Consider the following 21,897-nt stretch of genomic DNA (forward strand, 5'->3'; position numbering starts at 1 on the left):
GACTTTGAGGAGCAGCAGGGTCTAAGAACTGAGGAGGAAACACTTCCAACAAATCTTCATCTCCTGATGCAGCAGGCATGCCTCCACCCCCATCCTCCAGGTATGACTTTAAAGTTTGTCAGGGCTTGATGAAGAGTGTGGCCAAGACTTTACAGATCCCCCTGGAAGAGGTGCAGGAACCCTAGCATTCCCTGTTGGAAAGCATCCATACCACATCACAAGGCAAGCTAGTGCTGCCTGTTAATGATGCACTGTTGTCACCTGCCTGTAACATCTGGCAGCCACCTGCAACCATTCCACCTATGTGCAAGAGGGCTGACAAAAAACACCATGTTCCAGCAAAGGGTTTTGAATAGCTGTTATTGCATCCCACCTCCTCATTGGTAGATATGGGCAGTGGAGGAGCAGCTAGCACCAGCAGAGATCTGCTCCGCACTACAAAGAACTTGCGTTCCTCGGCTGCAATAGCTGCTCCTCAGCGACATTACAATATTCAGAGTTGCAAATTATCACATCCTACTAGCAAAATATGATCACACCAGCTACTCAAAGTTCTCTTCATTTATTGATTATCTGTCACAGAACCAAAGGGACTAATTTCAAGCCTTTATTTCTGAAGATCAGACTGTCGCTCGGGCGTGTCCCTTGATGCAGTTGACACAGCAGGTTGCTCTGCAGCCACCGATGTGATTATGTAGCAAGCTTTATGGCTGCAGTCTTCCTCAAAGTGTAGATAACCATAGAGTTCATACCCTTTGAAGGGCCTGAGCTCTTCAGCAACATGAAGGACAAGTCCCTGCATTCTCTCGTGGACTCCTGGGTGGCTCTTGGTATTTATGTTCCTGCAACCAAGAGGAAATTTAATACATTTCAGGTGGACCTATGATCTCACCTGGACCAATGATCTCACCTGGCTCACTTTTATATTTTATCCCCTTTGAGCCTATGGGAAGTTGCTCTCTCTTCTCCACTGATCCTTCTAAGACGGTGTTCCTCCTACCCATTACCTCAGCCAGATAAATAAATGAACTGGGAACACTTATAGCTGACCCATCTTTACACAGTGTTCTACCATGACAAGGTGACTCTCGGCCCTCAACTTCGCTTCCTGCAGAAAGTCACTTTGGACGTTCACATCAATCAGGCTATCCAACTACTGGTCTTTTAACACAAATCTCACTCCTTCCTCCAGGGAAGAGGCTACCCTACATGCTCTAGATGTGAGAAGGGCTCTCACTTTCTGTCTCGACAGGACCTGACCTTTCAGATTTTCACCTAGACTCTTCATCTCTATTGCTCATGCAAGACAGAGACATCTGCACAAAGACTGTCCAGCGTGGCATGCTATGACATGACCCAAGTTGCACATTCCATCTAGGGTGGTGGCCATTCTACAGGAGCTCAACCTCAGTAGCCCTGCTCAAGAATGTACCCATTGCTGATTTGCAAAGCTGCTACTTGTTCATCAGTGCATACATTCACTCAGCACTATGCCTCCATCTGTGCTTCCAGATCCAATGCAGCCTTTGGTTAGGCTGTCCTCCAAACTGTTATGGATTCATCTCCTTAGCGCCTTCCTCCATATTGAAATACTGCTCTGGAGTTTCACAAAGTGGAGACCCATAGGGACATATACTCAAAGAAGGATAGGCTTTTCACCTGTATAGTAATTGGTGTTGTTTGAGGTGTTATATCCCTATGGGTGCTCTACCACCTGCCTTCCTTTCCCCTTTGCTTCGGAGTCCTTGTCTTTGGACTTCAGAGTTAAGAAGGAACTGGGGTACCAGCAGGTCTGTCCCTCCCTGTTTACCATCAGTCTGGAGGACAAAGATTATTTCGGACGCAAGTGTAGACCCGTGGACACTGCTGAAGAAAAATCTTGGATTGAAGATGTGCATATGCAAACAATATGGGACATAACATCTGAAAGAACTCCAGTTCCTGCACAGGTAAATAACCTCTCCTTATTTCCGTTGTATAGAAAGGGAAACCAAGGCAAGGAGTGGTGAAGAGACTTGCTCGAGGTCATACAGCAGGTCAGTGACAAAGCTAGAGGTCTCCTGGCTCCCAGGCCAATGCTCTATTCTCTGAACCACTCCTCCTTCCCCGTTCTGTGGGGTAATATATTATCATTTTTATTTTTAGTGTAATATATGGTAATTTATTCAACAGATCATAAGTATTATAAATAGATTTTAAATGTATTTATGTACTATAACTCTGAACTTTTATGATCACAAGCAAATAATATTCTCTGTTAAGAAAGATTTCTCCATCCTTATTCCTCCAGTTCAGCAGCATTATTTAAGAGAAAAAGAGAGAGAAGTGAGCCTAAAAATATTTTAATTATAACTTGATGGTTCTGACACAAACCAGTGAAAGCTAGGAGATTCAAAGATAAGGCTTATACGCTAGGGGTACGTCTACATTGCAATTAGACACCTGTGGCTGGCTTTGCCTGCTGACTCTGGCTCTCTTGGGCTGCATGCAGGGCTGTTTAATTGCAGTTTTGACTTTCTGGGAGGCTGCAGGCTGAGCCTCACAAGCCCGAGTCAGCTGGCACGACCAGCCCTGGGTGTCTGATTGCAGTGTAGACATACCCTAGCTTTCATTTACATTTGTGGCTTTTCCCCTCTCCTTCTTCCCAATAGTCAAAGTTAAAGATGCATTGTTAATCTTCAATGTTCTTGGTTTTTCCAGTTTGGTTTCATATGTTATGATTTAATGTTTTGTAGGATTTTAAGCAATAATAAAACACTTATTTCAGAAGTGTGGGAATGTTGATGAATGGTTAGAGACAGGGACTAAGTGCTATGACTCCCTGGTTCTCTTCCTGGTTTTGTTACTGACTCGCTGTCTGATCTTGGTCAAGTTAGGCTAGGTCTATACTACCCGCCTGAATCGGCAGGTAGAAATTGACCTCTCGGGGATCGATTTATCGCGTCCCGTCGGGACGTGACAATCGATCCCCGAATCGGCGCTCTAACTCCACCAGCGGAGGTGGTAGTAAGCGCCACCGACAAAAAGCCGCAGAAGTCGATTTTGCCGCCGTCTTCACAACGGGGTAAGTCGGCTGCGATACGTCGAATTCAGCTACGCTATTCACGTAGCTGAATTTGCGTATCTTAAATCGACTCCCCCCTGTAGTGTAGATGTACCCCTAGTTTAAACTCTCTGGGTGAAATCCTGGCCTCACTCAAGTTGACAAGTAAATTCATACTGACTTTGGTTGGGGCCAGTTTCACCCTCTGTGGCTCAATTTATTTGCGCATTAAATGAGGTTAATGATACCTACCTCATATTGGTTTTGTGAGGCTTATTTAGGGTTTGTAAAGAGTTTTGAAATCATGGATGAAAGGTGCTAAATAAATGCAAAATATTTGCTTTTTCCTTTTAAATGAGTGATTGTCTCTTTGCTATACGATAGTTATTCGTAACTGATATAACCAGCAACCAAAGCCATGATTATGACATGATTAAACATTATATACACATGCATGTAGTTTTGCTTAATGGGTGTGAGACACAATAAATATTTTAGCTAGAACAAAGCTTTCCTTCAGTTCTGATGCAGGGATTGTTGCCTTTAGTGTTCACACAGGCATTAAGCTCTGTTGAGTTAGCAAAGGTAGAGGCATTAAAAAGTAATCTGATGTCTGTGAAAACGCACTGGTCTTTTGCCAGGCATATTGAACAACCTGTGAGCTGTTTGCGTCAGAACAGTCCATCCACTGTTGTAATTCACAGCTGACTGAGGAGGATAAGAAATCATGCCTTAGAGAATGACTACACATGCCTGCAGTGTGAGTGGCAGTAGCAAGCAGTGGTGATTCATTCTCTTGATGCTGAAATTGCCAGCATCCAGAGAAAAACTATTTGTTTTGAACAAGAAATATTTTATCCAACAGAGAATGTAGGCATTATAAACTGTTAATCAGGACATTCGTCCTGAAAGTGTTTTTTAATTTGCAGCTTTAGTGGAGAGGGAATCTCAGATTAGTCTATGAAGGCGGTAGATTGAACTGCAGGTTTTTAGGAACTCCTCAAATTGCACCTTAGAAAGTTTCAGTATGTAAATGCTAATGAAATGTTTCCTATTTGTATGGCTTAATGTTTTCTTGGAATGACATCTCTCCAATACAGATATAAAACAGCCAGTTTAATTTGCTATGGCTTTTCTACAGAAATAGCACCTGAGGCTGTTACTTTGCTAAATCTCATGCATTAAGCAGGGTCCAGCCTAGTTGCTAGTTAGATGGGAGACCTCAAAGGAAAACCCAGGTAATTGTGTTGGTGATTCAGCTGGTAGTATTCTTTCCTCTGAATCGCTATTGAACCATTCCCAAACTAGGTGTTAGGGACATTATATTGCTGGAGCAGCTACAGCTATTATCTGGATGAGCCATAAAACTCATAAATGCTGCCTCAGCCCTGATATTGTCATGAGCTCTGGAACAGTGAACCGCCACTGAAGTTAATAAGGTTCCATGCAGGCTCAGGGGTCTGTTCAGATGGAGTTTATTAGAATCCTAGAATATCAGGGTTGGAAGGGACCAGAGGAGGTCATCTAGTCCAACCCCCTGCTCAAAGCAGGACCAATCCCCAACTAGTCAGGGCTTTGTCAAGCCTGACCTTAAAAACCTCTAAGGAAGGAGATTCCACCACCTCCCTAGGTAACCCATTCCAGTGCTTCACCCCCCTCCTAGTGAAAAAGTGTTTCCTAATATCCAACCTAGACCTCCCCCACTGCAATTTGAGACCATTAATCCTTATTCTGTCATCTGGTGCCACTGAGAACAGTCTAGATCCATCCTCTTTGGAACCCCCTTTCAGGTAGTTGAAAGCAGCTATCAAATCCCCCCTCATTCTTCTCTTTTGCAGACTAAATAATCCCAGTTCCCTCAGCTTCTCCTCATAAGTCATGTGCTCCGGCCCCCTAATCATTTTTCAGAGTAGCAGCCGTGTTAGTCTGTATCCGCAAAAAGAAGAACAGGAGTACTTGTGGCACCTTAGAGACTAACAAATTTATTAGAGCATAAGCTTTCGTGGACTACAGCCCACTTCTTCGGATGCATATATGCATATATATATATATGCATCCGAAGAAGTGGGCTGTAGTCCACGAAAGCTTATGCTCTAATAAATTTGTTAGTCTCTAAGGTGCCACAAGTACTCCTGTTCTTCTTTTTGCTAATCATTTTTGTTGGCCTCCGCTGGACTCTTTCCAATTTTTCCACATCCTTCTTGTAGTGTGGAGCCCAAAACTGGTAAGCTTCTTTTTAAGATGAGCAAGGATTTCACTGTTAAGCCAAGCTGGTCGCCTGCCATATTTACTATTCTTTCTACACATTGGGATGGTTTGTTCCTGCAACCTCAATAAGGATTCTTTAAAATACAGCCAGCTCGCCTGGACTCTTTTCCCCCTCGTGTTGTTCTCCCAGGGGATCCTGCCCATCAGTTCCCTGAGGGAGTCAAAGTCTGCTTTTCTAAAGTCCAGGGTCCATATTCTGCTGCTCTCCTTCCTATTGCAGGTTTGGGACCTTAATTGCTAGGAGGAGAGAGAGCCCCAAAAGTTCTTAGCAAAGTAGCCGTAAACAGTGGAATCTGTGCTCCACAGCATGGAATGCACTGGAAACCGCTCTTAAATTGGTATGATGTGCTCTGAGAATATAGGCAAAAAAGAACTGTAGAAATACAGAAACACATTTTTAAAGAGTGGATACTATGAACGAGCTTTTAAACACTACAGAAACTTAACCCTAAAACTCACAACTATAATTGCTGCTGTGCTATTGCGGGTTATGATATATTGTACTGTGTTGCAGTTCTTAAATATAGATATACAGTAGGGGGCTGATTCTCTACTGCCTTGTGTCTTGTGTAGTTACACCTGTGTAAAGAGGTATAAGATACTACCAATCTTATTTGGTAGTGTTTTGCACCAACTCTACACAAGTATGCATGTCCAAGGAATGAGTATATGCATGTCCAAGGAAAGAATCTGTCTCAAATCTATGCATAAACTGATACCATGGCACAAGTATTTTCATCACATTCATTAATGTTGAAAATATAAATTTGTGTGTGGTAGCTGCTCGCCTCTCCTCTGTTTACTCTTGTTAAAACATTTGCTGAACAGCCTTGAAGTTTTCAAGTTTACCACTCTGTGAGTCATAAACTAACAAATTATTTACAACCAAGCTGTTACAAATATGCTCAGAGTAGGCTTTCTGTGTGATCTTTATGGAATGTTATGTGATTAGATAATCTGTTTTATCACAAAATTAACCCAGCCTCCCATTGACTTTTGACTTTGTTCATATGGATGTGTGTTCTGGTTCTACTATTATTATGGAGATTCATATCTTCATAGTGACTGATTTAGCAAGAGAAATAGAATCTAGAAGTGAAAGATAACTACAGTTGTATGGTATGCAGTTCAAATAGATTGTTTTTCTATTATGTATGTAAAATAGAACTTGAATCTGTAGCTGTGTTTTTACTGGAAATTTCATAACACATTTTCTGCAAGAATAGAATTAAAAGACAAATGCAGTATAACCCAGAGTTTAATTTTCATTTGTCTCAGACTGGGGAGCTTGCTTTGTGTGTTCAGAATTTTTCTGCCAAAGTCCTTAAATTCTCCCAAACATCTGAATAGAAGTGATTCAGGATAGCTGTGTGATTTAAGGAAGAGTGTGTGCTGCCCTGACAGTACATACTATGTGTAATGCTATATATTTGGGTTTGATTATTTCTGCTTCCTTTTAATGCAGATTCCATCTATGATCATGGTGTAGTACTTGCTGCATCTGCCACTGATGGCAGGAAAGCCACATATGTCATTTAAATAATTAGATCAGACTCTATTTTTCCATTTAGGCAGAACCTGGAGCTCTGAACTGTGCAGAGTCCTCCCCTCTCAGGAGGAATTAAGTGTCAGGAAATTCCTCCTGGTGCTAACTGGTATGCAGAGGACACACATTCACTGCCACAGTTCACAGGTGTAGCATACTCCCTCAGCACAACTGGCCAGATCAGCTGGGTGAATCGTGGAAAAGGCAGTGACATGGCCAAACCCTTCCCTTTGGGGTTTTTGGTCCCCAGAAGGTGCATGGAGGGAACAATCTCTGTGCTCCAGGGAGATCAGGAGGCCCAACTGCTATACAGAGAGACAAGAAAAAGGAACCCCTGAAGGGTCAACTGTACATTCACAGAGCAGACTTGCGCAGTCTGGCCCATCAGTATTCTCTACATCTGGCCCAATCTGTTGGAGGAAACCAGAATGCTGACTCAAGATATTTTTATGTTGAGTGAAATCTCATGGGGGGATTGCTTTTAAAGATACAGAGTGAAATCTTCCCCATTGGAGAGGTTGGGAATTTTTCTATTGACTTCTTTGGGGCCAGGATTTTAGTAAGCTCCTTATGTCCATAGAAAAGTGCAGTTTCTCATGAATTGCTGTTATGGGTCTGTTGTGCATGATTTGTGGTACTGTAGCTCATGTTAAGAACAAAACTCCAAAGTGAAATTCAACTTTATTTGCTGAAGTTTTACACGCAGCAGCAGCATATTTGCTGATCAGGTTCACTTTGCTGATGTGCTTCCAGGCAGTTTCACAACTAGAAATGTGCAGTGAGCTGAAATACTTGTGACTGACTGAAAATTCCTGTTAACTTCATTTTTGGGTTGTTTATTCAGAAAACTTTTAAAAATAGCGCAATGCTGCCATGTTTGCTATTAAAACAATAAATAAAAAAACCTCCACCTTTTCCTCTGGTGTAAATGGAAATGGGCCACTTGCTCATTTGATCAGAAGAAATTCACATATGTAAAAACTGTGTAACTCCCTTTTATTTTTATGGGATGAGCAAAAATATATGGAGATGGAGAGGACAAGTGTATCTATGAAGCAATAGAAAGTTTAGGAATAATGTGTTTCATTGAAAGTGAATGTGGTGAATTATTATTATTATTTTTTGAAGGAGAGAGGAGAGTAGCTGTAAGACACCTTTACCAGAAATGTCAGGTGTTTTTTTGTTTTTTTTTAAACATAGATACATTGTGCATTTGGATTATCAATCAGAGAAGGAGCTTATGAGGATAAAACTAAGCAGCCCAGAATGTAGTAGGGAGAGGTTTTCAAACTATGGTTTGTGGAGTACTTGGTGGTGGTTTACAGAGAGGTGGCTGGTCATATGGTCCTGATTCTTCTTTCAAGCCAATAAGTCATATAAAAGACAGATAAATACACATTTACTACTTTTCTGATATTATTTTTCCATGTAAGCAACTGTTGTAGTTGCCGTAAGGACATTATGTGTGGAAAAGGAGGTGATTTGTGGCCCTATCTTTGGTTCATGCTATGAAATATTTGAGAACTCTTGTAGTTATGGATGAAAATGTCATGAGCTCTGCCTGGACTAGTTCAAAGTTTAAAGATCCTGAAGCAAGGGCTTTCTTTGGCTACAATCTTTCTGGTGCATGGAGACGGGTGAGGAAATCGTATTGCTAGTTTCTTTGTGCGTCTTGATATTGGGTCTGTTTTCATTAACTTTCCTTTCATATTTACATTGTTTCTATTTATGTCCTCTTATCTAAATTGGACCAAGAACAGGAAACTGCCATGGATTATCCATGCCATTAGGAAGAATTTTAAATGCTATAATTAGTCTTCTTTTATCAAAGCCCATTACTTTGAGTTGCTGGATGCTGCAGCTAAAAATTTATCCAAATCTCTTTGTTTCTTCCATTCCTGCAGTGATTATTAGCAATTTAAAAAAATCTGACAAGAACCCTAAATATCTGTATTATATGGTTGTTTAAAATGTGTTGAGTATGCCATCAGCAAAGGAAGAAATATCCCAACTAATGAAAGAAGTATGAAAGACAGAAATTTATCCACTGCAATCAGCTGCTATCCGTGTGGAATGTGTAACACAGCTTGAGCAATGAATAGATTGGAGAAAGAGGGAATGATTTTTGGAGGGGGAAGGAGGGCTGTTCTTTAGAAGACAGAATTATTACAGACAAACTATCCCTTTTTATGTGCAGCTTCAGTTAATCAAATGCTTTGCAGCATCTGCTGATTTTAACAACTTGGGTGGTCAATGATGGATAGCTGGCTCGTTTCACTGTGGCTTTCCCACCCTACCTGCTGTCTGCTTTGCTGTGTATTGAACTCAGTTTATGGATTTTCTTGGCTATACCATATGATTTTGGGCAGCATTCAGTGGTGTCTAACAGTATGTGCTACCTAGCTCTTCCTAGTTTTTCAGACGCCTTTGTACAAAGAGATTAGTTGCAGTTAGAGATGTGCACCTGCTAATCTCTCTTCCTTTTCAATGAAAGGCATTATTCCTAATCTTTATATTGCTTCATAGATATACCTGTCCTCTCCATCTCCATATCATTCGTTCAGAATCCTACCTTCTTTTTTTATTATTTGTAAGGGTAACAAATAAGGGCTTTGTTCGTGAAATGATGAGATACCATATGATGTGTACAATATAAACACCTAGATACAGTCAAATAGATTCTTAATGTCAGCCAGGAATGAAAGTGTACAATTAAGTGCATCATTCAGCTGTCACAAGTGTCTCCTGCTTTGCTAGTTAATTAGAAAGTCTTAATTACTTCTAAAGAAATACTCTTCTGTAATGAGGAATTATATATATCTCAAGGGCTTCTTTTCACAGTTTCAAATAAGATTTTATTAATCTAAAATCTGTAGCTCTTCAATTGACTTATATTTGTTTGTCTTTTTTCTTTTATTCCTTTGGCAGACAAAGTTCCTAGGAAATCGCAAGAGTCATATTGTTCAGGATTTCAAAGAGCCGTCATTTATCTTTGTGGATACAAGTAACGGACAATGGTGCCCCAACCATCAGTTCAAGCTGCTTGAAAAAAGACTTCTGTACAAACGGCATGAAAGGTAACCTAACCGCAGCAGGAGCCCCAGTGTACTTTAGCTCTGCTTGACATCTTTTCTCCCCCACCCTTCTTCCTCATTCAGACCTCCTAATTCCCACTCTGAGGAGTAGTTAATTAGACTGTTTAATTCCAGGATTCTAACTAAAAAAGGATTGTTTCTGCTCTCTGATACTTTTCTAGATAGAAAACAGCTCTTGAAGACAAATGGTACGTGCCTCATATTTGTGCTCCTTGCAATGGAAGGCTGTTGGTTTTAGTCAGTGTTTTTCAAGAGGTATAGAGTAGTAAGCAAACAGGGAGTGGTGAGCAGTGGTTGGAGATGTACTCTTCTGAATCTCTGTCTGCTATGGAACCATCACACTTTGACTTGGCCAGTTCTGAGGCATCTGAACAGTTTCACAGAGATCCAAGTCTTTGACAAAGGAGCTGTTATAGAAGCTGTGGCTTTGACAAAAATCTTCTGAGATCAAACGTGAATGTCCTGGATTAGAAGAACCCATTGCCTTTCATTGGGTTAATCCCCACCTTTCAGATGCCGGGAATGTTATTGCAGTCGTATAACAAAAAAGAATCTTGAACCCTCCCCCCCACCCCCAAACTGTTCTGCATTGCCAGATCAATGAACAGAAGTAGTCAACATAAACCACGTTTTCTGGTGGCTACCCACAACACATAAGGATTCACTTATAATGAATTATGCTAACAATATTTTGATAATTAGCAAAAAAGTCTTACCCTCTGACAGACCTCCTAATTCTCACTATGTATAATATTTAAAATTCCAACAGTTGGGTTCTACTAGCATAAAAATACAAAGTAGTTATGAGACTCCTGAATGTGATCTTCTTTTAAGGGTAATTTTAATTTATTAGCATTTGGAAACTGATTAAGAGATTTGCTTGAAAATAGTTCAGTTTTTTTTTTTTTTTTAAACATCAAGCTTTACTCAGGGTTTCTGCGCCAAATTTACACTTTTTTCCCCATAGGAAACAAAGATGTTGAACATCTGCTTTAAATGCAGAATGGAACCTAACATTCAGCGGTGTTGCTCCTGATGCAATTTTACCCTTAAAGAAATCTGAGCAGATCTACTTCTGAGAGAGATTTTTTTTTAAAAATCCAGAAGAGGTGGAATATAACAGATTTCAAAATGTTTTATATAACTTTCAACAAGAAGCAATTTATAGCAACCTTAGATTTATATAACTTCTAACTCTGATTTTTAGTGGCACAATTTAGAGAAGCTGTAGTGCTTTCACTATAATTTTAAGGAATATGTAATCAGTCTGTCTAATCTATTTTAAGCATTTCTAAGGAATACATCACTATAGTTTCTAGGTGCTAAATCTGAATACAACTGACAGCTTGCGATAAACTTGTATTATACAGAATATCAAAAAGGAAAATGTGTATTTGTTTTTAAAGACAGTCTGCTTACTGCAATCCCGGGTTCCAGAATTGTGCCATTAGTAAAGCCTATATTAAGGAATCTGTATTCATTGTGAATCTCACTCTTTGGTCTGGGGGAAACTCCGTTTGTCCCAGAAAAGTGATGCTTTTGATTTGTTGAGGCCAGGTACTTGTTGTCGTAGTCATACAATACTGAGGAGTGTCAGAAACATCAAACAAGGGTGATTTCATATCATCTTAGCTGAAAAGTGATGCATACATGCATCCAATTGCAGTGGCCCAGATTTGGAACATAATGAACAATATGAAATTTTCAAATGAAGAATAAAAGATACCTAGGCGAAACCTGCAATATGGCATAGTACCTTTTGTATGCATATAACTGGAGGTAGTTGAACAATCTTGAATAATTTATTCAATGAAATTTATGATATTATTCAAATAAATTATTCAGATATTTTGCTCATTATTTGCTTGGCTTATAGAGATGGGTGAATAATTCATGAAGATTTTCATTGAATGGTTTAATCAGGGAATCTTCTTAATAAATATTTTCATTATTTGTTCTGTTCTACCAATAGCAGCATCTGCCCAAACCCCGCTCTTAGACGTGCAATAAGTATACACTATTGTGCAATTGTAGGAATTTTGTTATATGCTGTATGGTAGGGTATACTACTTGTCTGGGTCTTGGGAGAGGCAGGAGAAAGGTGGCAGTTAGAAAGCTGTGGAGCTCCAGGCCAGGGAGGCAAGGGCTAACAGTGGGCACATGAAACACCTGAACCCTGTGGGCCTTTCTGAAAGCCAGTTGGCGCACCTAAGAGGAAGTGCAAGCTCAGAGCATTGGACTGGGAGTGGCTAAAAAAACAGCAGCTGGTCTGCATCTCCAGGAGTCAACACTCCTAGTGTCACTGTAAGCCTGTTTTGTTTAGAGTGCATATATTTTCAGCTTGTTTTCTCCTGATTCTGAAGAGGAAGAGCACCCAAAGACTATTTTCAGTCCACTAGAAATCTTTACCAGAGAGAAGGGGAGAGAAAGAGAGAAGCACTCCAAAGAGCAGTAGTTAGATAGCCCTAGCCCAGCTGGAATTCCAGACTGCTGAGTGGGAGGGAGTTCTCCTCTACCAAGGCCCGGAGAGACGCCCTCCCCGTCCCCCCGACATGACCAAAAGTGTGAATAGTTGTGACCTATGGTAATGAATAGAGCTGAGTGGACACATCATAGCAAATAGTATACTTGAGAGTTCAGCGTCTCTTTCTGCTTGTCACTTATTTGAATGTATTTGTTGTTCAGATTTTACTGAACAGGTTATTTTGGGTCAGATGGTGTACTGGTACTACACTGCCTCACAAGGGAACAGGAGGAAGTGTAGCTACTTTGCCCTCAGGGGCCCCCTCCTTGCACAGTTTGCATTAGGCTTCCTAGATTGCTGCTCTTTGGAGCATTGAGGCTGTGCCAGAGATGTGCCTCTCCTCCTGCCAGGAGCAAGTGGCCAGGGGGGCCAGGGAGTAGATGCCATATAAACATACCAATAGTAACATTCCATTTACTGATGTGTAATTGTCTGCCATCATTGCAGCCTTGGACACAGTGCAGTTGTGAGTGTACATCCTCATTGCACAAGCTGCAGTCAGACCCTTTCTGATTCATGTAACTGCTTCTTGGCTAAGGCCATGGTGAGAGGTTTTGAGAAAACCTTCCCCCTTTTGTGTTAATAAGTAGTGCCCCACATAATATTCATTAGCTGCCTTCACTGATCTAGTATTGCTAGACTCAATCAATAAAAATGAGTCAGCCCCTCCCCCGATAATAAATTTGGATTAAAAAATTATGCAACTTTTAAAAAATAAATGCTGGATCCTGTTTGTTTGCCTCTTGGGTTTTTACCCTTCAGGATTCACAAGATTCAGCTTTTCTCCACAACCACGAGGACTAGAAACATATTTTCATTTTTTAAATGAAAGCTGAGATACTCCCCTAATGGCATGATTCTAGATGATGGAGGTTTCAGAAAATGTCATAAAACTCATGGTGAAATTGCAAGAGTTGGGAATACTGCTGCTGATCAGCACTAGGGTTACCATATTTTGTGCCTCCAAAAGGAGGACACTCCACGGGGCCCTGGCCCTGCCCCCAGCCCCGCCCCAACTCCGCCCCCTCCCCAAGTCTCCGCCCCCTCCCCTGCTTCCCGCGAACATTTAATTCGCGGGAAGCCTGGGCAGGTAAGGGGGGTGTGGGGGGAGGAGGTGCGGCCCAGGCTGGCCCCCCTGGCGGCTCCAGCCTGGGTCGGCTCGGGCCCTGGGGTGCCGGCCCTGGCCCCCGGCCGACCACCCCCGGCCCGCCCAGCACTGCCGGCCGGCCCCCGGTGGCCCAGCGCACCCCCCGGATCCCGGCCCCGGCGGCCCAGCGCACCCCCCCGGCGGCCCGACCCCGCGGCCCAGCGCACCCCCCCGGCGGCCCGGCTCCCGGCCCGACCCCCCGGCCCCGCGGCCCAACGCACCCCCCCGGCGGCCCGGCTCCCGGCCCGACCTCCCGGCCCCGCGGCCCAGCGCACCCCCCCGGCTCCCGGCCCCGGCGGCCCAGCGCACCCCCCCGGCTCCCGGCCCCGGCGGCCCAGCGCACCCCCCCGGCCCCGCGCACCCCCCGGCGGCCCGACCCCCCGGCTCCCGGCCCCGCGGCCCAGCGCACCCCCCCGGCGGCCCGGCTCCCGGCCCGACCCCCCGGCTCCCGGCCCCGTGGCCCAGCGCACCCCCCCGGCTCCCGGGCCGACCCCCCGGCTCCCGGCCCCGCGGCCCAGCGCACCCCCTCGGCGGCCCGACCCCGCGGCCCCAGCCCAGCTCCCGGCCCGGCACTGCGCCCCTGGACCCCGGCCCGGCACCGCGACCCCGGCCCCGCGACCCCGGCCCAGCCCTCCCTCCCGATTTTCCCGGACATGCCCGGCTTTTGGGGATTTCCCCCCGGACGGGGATTTGAGCCCCCAAAAGCCAGACATGTCCGGGAAAATCCGGACGTATGGTAACCCTAATCAGCACACAGTAAGGTGTAATGGTAGCAAAGGAAGGAAATATGTCCGTTTCAATAGGCATGTTTAGGCCTAAACGCAAGGGCCTAGTAATCAAATTAGTACCAAGATAAAATTGTCTTCACCACCAAGACCTTCATCTAGTCACAGGCCAGAATATTCTGCTGCAGAGAAATGTTTGATTTTTTTTTTGTTCTCTTTGAAAAGGGTGGGGGAGGCCTACCTTTTGAGTTCAGAAGATGTATATGTTGTGCGGTCAGAGAGAGCTGTCAGTTTGCTATTATCTGGAGCCAGAAGGGTCATCTGAGGATGAAAGGGGATAGATGAGGATGCTGCCACATTGCTCAAAATAATTTACATCATGGGGAGTATTTAAAGGAAAGTATTACTAGAATTGGGCAGGAAAGAACAGCACAGTTTTTTGAGCTAACACCTATGTCCAAGGACAAAGTGTGCATGCCATTCAGGAACAGAGTAGGAAGGATAGTTTAATGTTCAGTGCAGTGGACTGGGAACTTGAGAGTTCAGGATTTAATTTCTAGCTCTGATTAATAATTGAGAGTGGCTCTGATACTATGGTTATGGGAGCACCTGTTGAGTTCTTAAAGTGATCACAACTGGTAATGAAAGTGGGCATATCCCAGATGTGATGCTTATAACACCTTCATACTAGATGATCTAATGAAAATAATTCAAAGGTGTGCAATTTATTGGGGAGTAAAAAATTAAAATGGATTTCATTATAGATCCTATATCATGTTTAAAAAGTAAAATAAAGTAATCATAGGTGGATCTGACAGTGCGGTTGGACTTCTTAGTGGCGATGAAGAAACTACCCACAGAGTTGACACTGTAAATAGATTCATGAGATCTCAGAAAGGCAATCAAGCAAGAACATTACCTATTGATGCCTAAACTTGCAGATATAATAACAAGTAAATTGGCTGATGCCCATTTTCTCAGTTCTGGAGGCTAGATCTAGGTACTAGCAAGTAAAACAGGGCAGAGGAAGTTCATTCTAACCATGTTTAATACCGTAATAGGCACGTAAGATTCACTTACTCTTTGGTATTCATTCAGCCTGTGATGTGAGGTTCCAAAAAAAAAAAAAGGGGGGGGGAAATATATGCTGAGCTTTGTGGACTCAGCTATTGTGGGTGATGTATTGATGTTTGGTGCTGTCGTGGAAGAATATGATGCCAATCTATGTACTATGCTCCAAAATCTAGAGGAAAAGGAGTTAAATCTACACAAAATCATCACCGACGAACTAAGCTAAAATATTTTGGTCATTTTCTCAGTGGAGAGTATGAACCTGATCCTAAAAAATAGCAACCATCACTGAGATGAGGCTATCTAGAGAATTATGCTGAGCAAGAAAATTTATCCAGGATTTATCTTGTTGGGTTTATGTGTTACTTTGTAGAAATTTTGACACCAGGTTTTCTAAAAAGAAACTGAGTTTCAATGGGATGCAGTATTTGATTTTCAACAAACTGAGGCAATTAGCTGTCAATGTTGACATACTATGATAAAAATAAAGAAGTAACAGTTCAGGAGGATGTGTTACAGGATCTGATTCAATGCCCAATAAAGTCAATGGGAAGCTTCCAGTTGGCTTTAGTGGGTTTTGGATTAAGTTCAATGTCAGGGCTTGAAACTGCACTACTTCAAGAAGAGAAGCCAGTAGTTTATGCGTCTTAACCCTCTGACATGTATAGAAATAAATTGTGCACAGAAGGAGATGTTTGCATGTATGCTTAGCAAGGAGTGCTTCCATCAAAATACATACGGGAGAAAAGATGCAGTGGTGTCTGAGCAGAGCACTTTGGAGGCAGGCATGAAAAATCATGTTACAGCCTCACCACAACTGTAAAGAATGATGTCTGAAGAAACATGATGTTGTAGGTAAGAAAAATGCCAGATGTTCTTAACTTGAGCAGGTGGAGTTGACAAGGCTTTTGACCACACCTAAAAACTACCTGCATGAATATATGGGCACTTGACGGTTGTCATCTTACTTAAGCAGGCCAGGTCTTAAGGCCCACTGAGGGACTGAATGTGTATATTTTTTCTAATGCTTTTGAAAGTTAAATATCTGCCTTCTAAAATATTTGCTTCTAGCAAGCCTCAAGTTTGTTAACAGTACATTTTATATGGTTTTTTCCCCCCCCTGTGTGAAGGGAATAGTCAAATCAGTGGTAGTCAGCAAAAAACTATCAAGATGGTTTTGCTAGTTTTGGTTATCTGAATGCATAGGAGTTAGAGCTTGAAGAAATGCCTCTTGTTAGCTATTATGCAGTTCTTTTTAAGATGCAGTCACATGTAAAGTTTGTTCTGATTCTCTCTCTCTCTCTCTCTCTCTAAAATTAAGAGTAGTTTATTCTTATGGATTAGTCTCACATAAAGAAACTATTATTTCGGAGCCAAAACATTATTTGTCCCTTTTTTATTTTATATTAAAAAAACGATTAAACACACAACGTCAGTGAATCTAGACAAGTAGGAAATTCCCAGGGTGGATGGGTAGGGGAGGGGATATACGTACAGCCATGTGTAATTAAGTTATGGTAGTTGAGAGATTTTTAAATAGTGTCAATTAAAATACAGGAGAGAGACAATGATATATGAAGAGTGAGCAGATAAGATTGCCTATTTACCACATTCCAACAAATAAATACTTCCTTGATTCCTTTAGTGCGTCTTCTGTTGTTTCATTTCTCTTATTTAATATATGGTTGACATCTGGTGTGAAACATTGCCTCTGTTAGAAAATTTTCTGATTTTTCTCAGCTTTGGAAAAAGCTGTGTGGGAAGAAGTTGTCTTTTAATCCTGCATTTTGACTACGTAATACCTTTATTGTAAGTCTCCCTGTATGAAGTTGTATATATTTAAAAATGGGGAAAATGCTCATTTTATGTATAACAAGTTTAGGCCAGTACCTGCCAAGTCTGACAGTGGATATTATAAAAAGGTAGCATGCTAATAGCTTAGTACCAAAGTGGTGTTACGTGTCTGAATAACAAAAATTAAAATGAGAAGCTCATTTTGTGAATAAAAGATAATTTAGGAAAGATTTACATCATGTTGTAACAGCCATTAGAATATCAATATTATGGTATTGGCCAGCCAGCCTTAAAATGAGGATTTAATTTCTGTTCCTCTTTGCTGTAGGGTTGTTACAGATTTGGTTTGTACCTTTTTAGTTGCAGAGCAGAACTTTTTCATATGACAAACAAATCAGTATGAGTGATGCCAACCGTTGGTTGTAAATGGCATGACAGAGTTTGCAAACTTTACTAGCAATTTTAAAGACGTTATTAAAGTAAGATATTTTTTGGAACGATTTTGTTTCCTATCTGACTGATGTGTAGCCCATGGCTTTTCTTGAAAATGTGATAGATAGATATTAGTACCTTTCCTGTGAAATAAATGAGGAGGATTTATTCTAAAATTTCACTAAGAAAAAACTGTGCAGACAGGTGCTCTTTGCTTGTTTCGAGAAGATATTCAGTGTTCACTTTCAAGCTGCAACAGTTTAACTGGGAAATGTGAAGCCGATCTCCTATTCTACTTAGCACTTAGAAGAGGAAGTCCCTCACCCCAAAGAGTATTAATTTGTTGGGTGTTGATTTTTTTTTTTTTTTTTTTTTTAAAGAATTGGCTTTTTTTAATGTCCTTGTGACGGACCTCAGTTGGACCACACTAATCAAGCTATTCAAGATTTCTGATAGTTATTCTTTGAGAGCATGACACTGTAGAGGTGTGTGAACAAAAAACATATCATCCACGCAATTTACCTAGTTGTACTTTTTTTAGTCACTTGATTCCCTCTTTTTTTTTCTTTATTTTTTATTTTATTTCTAACTTTATTTCTTAGTAGTATTTTCCAGCCAGGAGGGTCATTGTGCCCAACCCAGTACTGGGGGACCCTTACCATAGTCCTCAGATTTTAGATTTACTCAGGCTGCAGAGTGGCCGTGCCAGTCAGTGATCTTCAGTTGCACTGTCTCAAGTGCTTGAGTGAGGGTTGTGTAAGATCAGTTTGTCCATTAGCCTAGTTGTCATGGAATCAAGACCAGGAGAAGGAAGTTGAGGGAGGAGCGTCTCCATTACCTTTTGGTTGAGGATGCCCTTAGACTGGAGTTGGAACCCCACTGGTCATCCAAGGGAAGTACTTTGATTCCTTCCCAAAGTGCTTTCCCCCAGTTTTTCTGCAGACAGGAGCTGAGGGAGATCCCTGTCACTGGGACTATCTTCTTTGAGGCCCAAGACTTCAGAACAGTCCTGGCCCCAGAAACACAAGAAGGAGGCATTGGGCTCTTTAGAGTCCAAAATGCAAGACTCCTATACAGAAGATTGTTCAGGTACTGATGGTAGAGCAAGCCCTTTGGCTTGCTGCTCCCTGGTACTAGCTTATACAGAGAGACCTGAGACATCAATGCATCAGTCCTCCCAAGGACTGGCAAGACTGGCTAACTCTTCAGCTGCAGTGGAGTAGTCATCCCAAATCACTGTGGGACAGCCACCCATATCCGTACTCACTATGCCAGAGGCTTTTGCTGTGCCCAGGGACTTGTTATGCTTGTTGTACCACCTTCACTATTGCTTCAGGTCGGCGGCATGGATGCTGAGATCATCTGCAAAGGAATGCTCTATTCTGGGGTCACCAGCTTTGGGCTTGGTACCACCTCCTTCGACTTCTTTTGGTCCAGTACCAGTTCCTCCACACTGCATGTAACTGGCGGCTAGGAAGCTGCCTATACTTTCCCTAGTGCCACATCCCTGTTGCAGATCTAGATCTCAGTTACTGAGGTCCCTTTCCAGTACCGCACCATCTCAGAATACTCTGTGTCTTCATCAGACTCTGAGGTAGGCTGTCGAGTATCTTAATACTAGAGTCTAGAGCTTTCTCCCAATCCACTTCCCACACTTATCAGCATGGGTTTGAGAAGAGCTTAACCAGGGATTGGGATGCTTGGGCCAGACATGCCTGGGGCCCCGCCCCGATACTGTTCCAGCCCTATCAGTGGCCCTGTTAGTTGCCCTATAGGATGCCTCCAGCATCCAGCTCTATATTGCCAATAGCTCATACGAGTAGATCCCCCGCAGAAGAGAGCCATCTCCTGCCAGTACCAAGAGACTGTGATGGTTGATACCGATCAGCCTTCGGAATCTCAAGCTCAGGATTTACCTGTTCAGCTTTGGAGCTGCAACCTGCCTTGGTACCACAAGAACAGCCTTGAGCGCTAACTGCTTTGCCTCCCCCTTATGCATCCTCCTCACCATGCGTCTCTGACTTTAAGGCATTTCAGAAGATCTTCAGGAGAATGGCAGCTTCTTTGGGCATTCAAGTGGGGCTAGTGATGGAGAATACCCGCATGCTGACTGACACTCTCCATCCCGCTGTGGTAGAAATGGTAGCCCTGCCTATCAAGGAGGCCCTTATGCAGCCAGCCAAAACACTGTGGCAAAGTCCTTCCTCCATTGCACCTATGGCCAGATGAATGGAACATAAATACCAGCTTCTGTCCCAAGGGTTTGAGCAGTTTTATTTACATCCCACACCTGGCTTATTAGTAGTGGCCATGATGAATGAGAGGAGTTGGCAGGGCTGGGCTAGGGCTACCCCCAAAAATAAAGATCCCCAAAAGCTCAAACTTTTTGGTAGAGAAAAATATTCTGCAGCAAGATTACAACTCCAGATCACCAACTATAGTACTCCTGTTGACAACATATGACTTCTCTAACTGGGAGGCAATGTCTCTTTGCAAGCAAGCTGCCCAAGGGTTCCGGAGAACAATTGCAATCACCCATCACCCAGGGCTGCCTCGCCTCTCAATCAGCTCTGCAGGCTTTTTTGGATGCAACAGATTCCACAGCCAGGCTTGTGGACTGCCCACGAGGGCAAGTTACACATAAATGTATTTGAGTTGCATGCAATATTCCAGGCATGTTGGCAGTTCCTGCTTTACATTCAGAGCAAAACTGTCCAACTACTTGCTGACAACATCACAGCATTGTCTTATGTGAACAAGCAAGAGGGTACCAGGTCAGACAGTTTCCGTCAGGAGGCAGTCAAGTTGCAGAATTTCTGCATTCAGAGTTTGGTCACTCCCAGGTTATCTCACTTGCTGGGGTTCAAAATGGCCTGGTGGACTGTCTGAGCAGATCCTTCAATTTAAACACATACATAAGGGGTTTTCCATTGGTGGATCTGTTTGCAGCTGGGCAGAACAGGAAATGTTCCTGGATCTGTTCCAGGGCTGCTCACAACCTTGGATCAATATCAGACACTTTTCTGTTGCCATGGGACAAGGGTCTGCTGTATGTGTACCCACCAGCACCCCTGATTCCCAGGGTCATCCTCAAGCTCAAACAGGATCATGGTAGAATGATCCTTATAGATCCAGCCTGGCCAAGACAGACTTGGTATTCAGTTCTGTAAAAATTGTCCACTCAAGATCACTTGTTACCAGTGTAACTTTAGCGCCCTCGTGGCCAAGATGGAGTCTGCTCTGCAGGCAGCTCTGGCCAAGAGCAGGTGCGCACAGGAATGCAGCCGGAGAAATCCCTTCCACCCCAGGGGCACCTATTCCAAACCCACCAGAGTGGACACACACACCCACAGGAATCGTACAATGGATATGACCAAGGGAGATATTTATTTACAGAGGGATGAAAGGAGAAATACAACAAGGGGAAATATAGGAGGAGCAGCAGAACAGGGTTGCCTCCAAAACAAGGCCTCACAGGCCCAGTGGTAGCACAGTCTGGAAGGGCAGACACTGAGCAACGTGTCTGCACGCAGAGTTCAGAAGTCCTGAGCAAAGTTCCAGTCGAGTGGTGAGTCTTGGGTGCTCCTGGTCATCTTCGGCGCCAGTGAACTTTCCCCCAACAAACCCCTCTGGTGCCCTCTTCTGCCGCTCTCTGCAAAGCCACACAGAGCGACCTCCCCACTTAACTAGCTGCAGCCTCCCTCCTTGTTCCCAGTGCAGAGTCTCAAGCCCCAGTACTCACAGCCCCATGCAGCTATGGGCAGCCGTGATACCGGGTCCAGCTCTGGCCTGTCCTTCTCGGCAATTCCTACCTGGCACAGTGCTCCTCCTGGCTCCTGTCCTTGGGGGTCCCCAATCGGCCACCCTGCCCTTCGCAGGCTTCAGGCAGGTTCTCTCTCTGCTTCACTTTTCCAGGGCCTGCAGGCTGCCTCTCTCCCTCATTGGGGCTCCAGCGCTGCCCCCTGAGTTTCCCTCCTTTTTTCTTACTCTTTCCCCCCAGGAAAAATATTTAAAGGGGCCATGCTCTCTAAACCCCAAAGGGGTTACACCAGTAACCAGAGACTTCATGACCCAGAACCAGTGCGCTGTGCTGCATCTGAATCCTGAAGTGCTGCATCTCACAGCATGTGAGTGATTGAATGCAGAGGCACATGGTGTTCAGTAGCAGTTGAGAATGCTCTTCTTAATAGCAGAAAACCTTCCACAAGAGCTACTTACCTGAGTAAGTGGAAGCATTTCTCTATCTGGGCAG

General features: G+C 43.3%; 1 protein-coding gene across 3 annotated transcripts in view; it reads left to right on the forward strand.

The window, feature by feature from the left end:
- DLGAP1 (DLG associated protein 1) overlaps window positions 1-21,897 on the forward strand; it is a 633,130-nt gene that overhangs the window by 107,343 nt on the left and 503,890 nt on the right. For all 3 annotated transcript variants that reach the window (XM_065585317.1, XM_005303131.5, XM_005303132.5), the window contains exon 2: window positions 9,786-9,934. The gene's annotated coding sequence lies outside the window, so the exon portion shown is untranslated. The remainder of the gene's footprint in view (window positions 1-9,785; window positions 9,935-21,897) is intronic.

Source organism: Chrysemys picta, chromosome 2, assembly GCF_011386835.1.
Source record: "Chrysemys picta bellii isolate R12L10 chromosome 2, ASM1138683v2, whole genome shotgun sequence".
In the NCBI taxonomy this organism is placed as follows: Eukaryota; Metazoa; Chordata; order Testudines; family Emydidae; genus Chrysemys; species Chrysemys picta.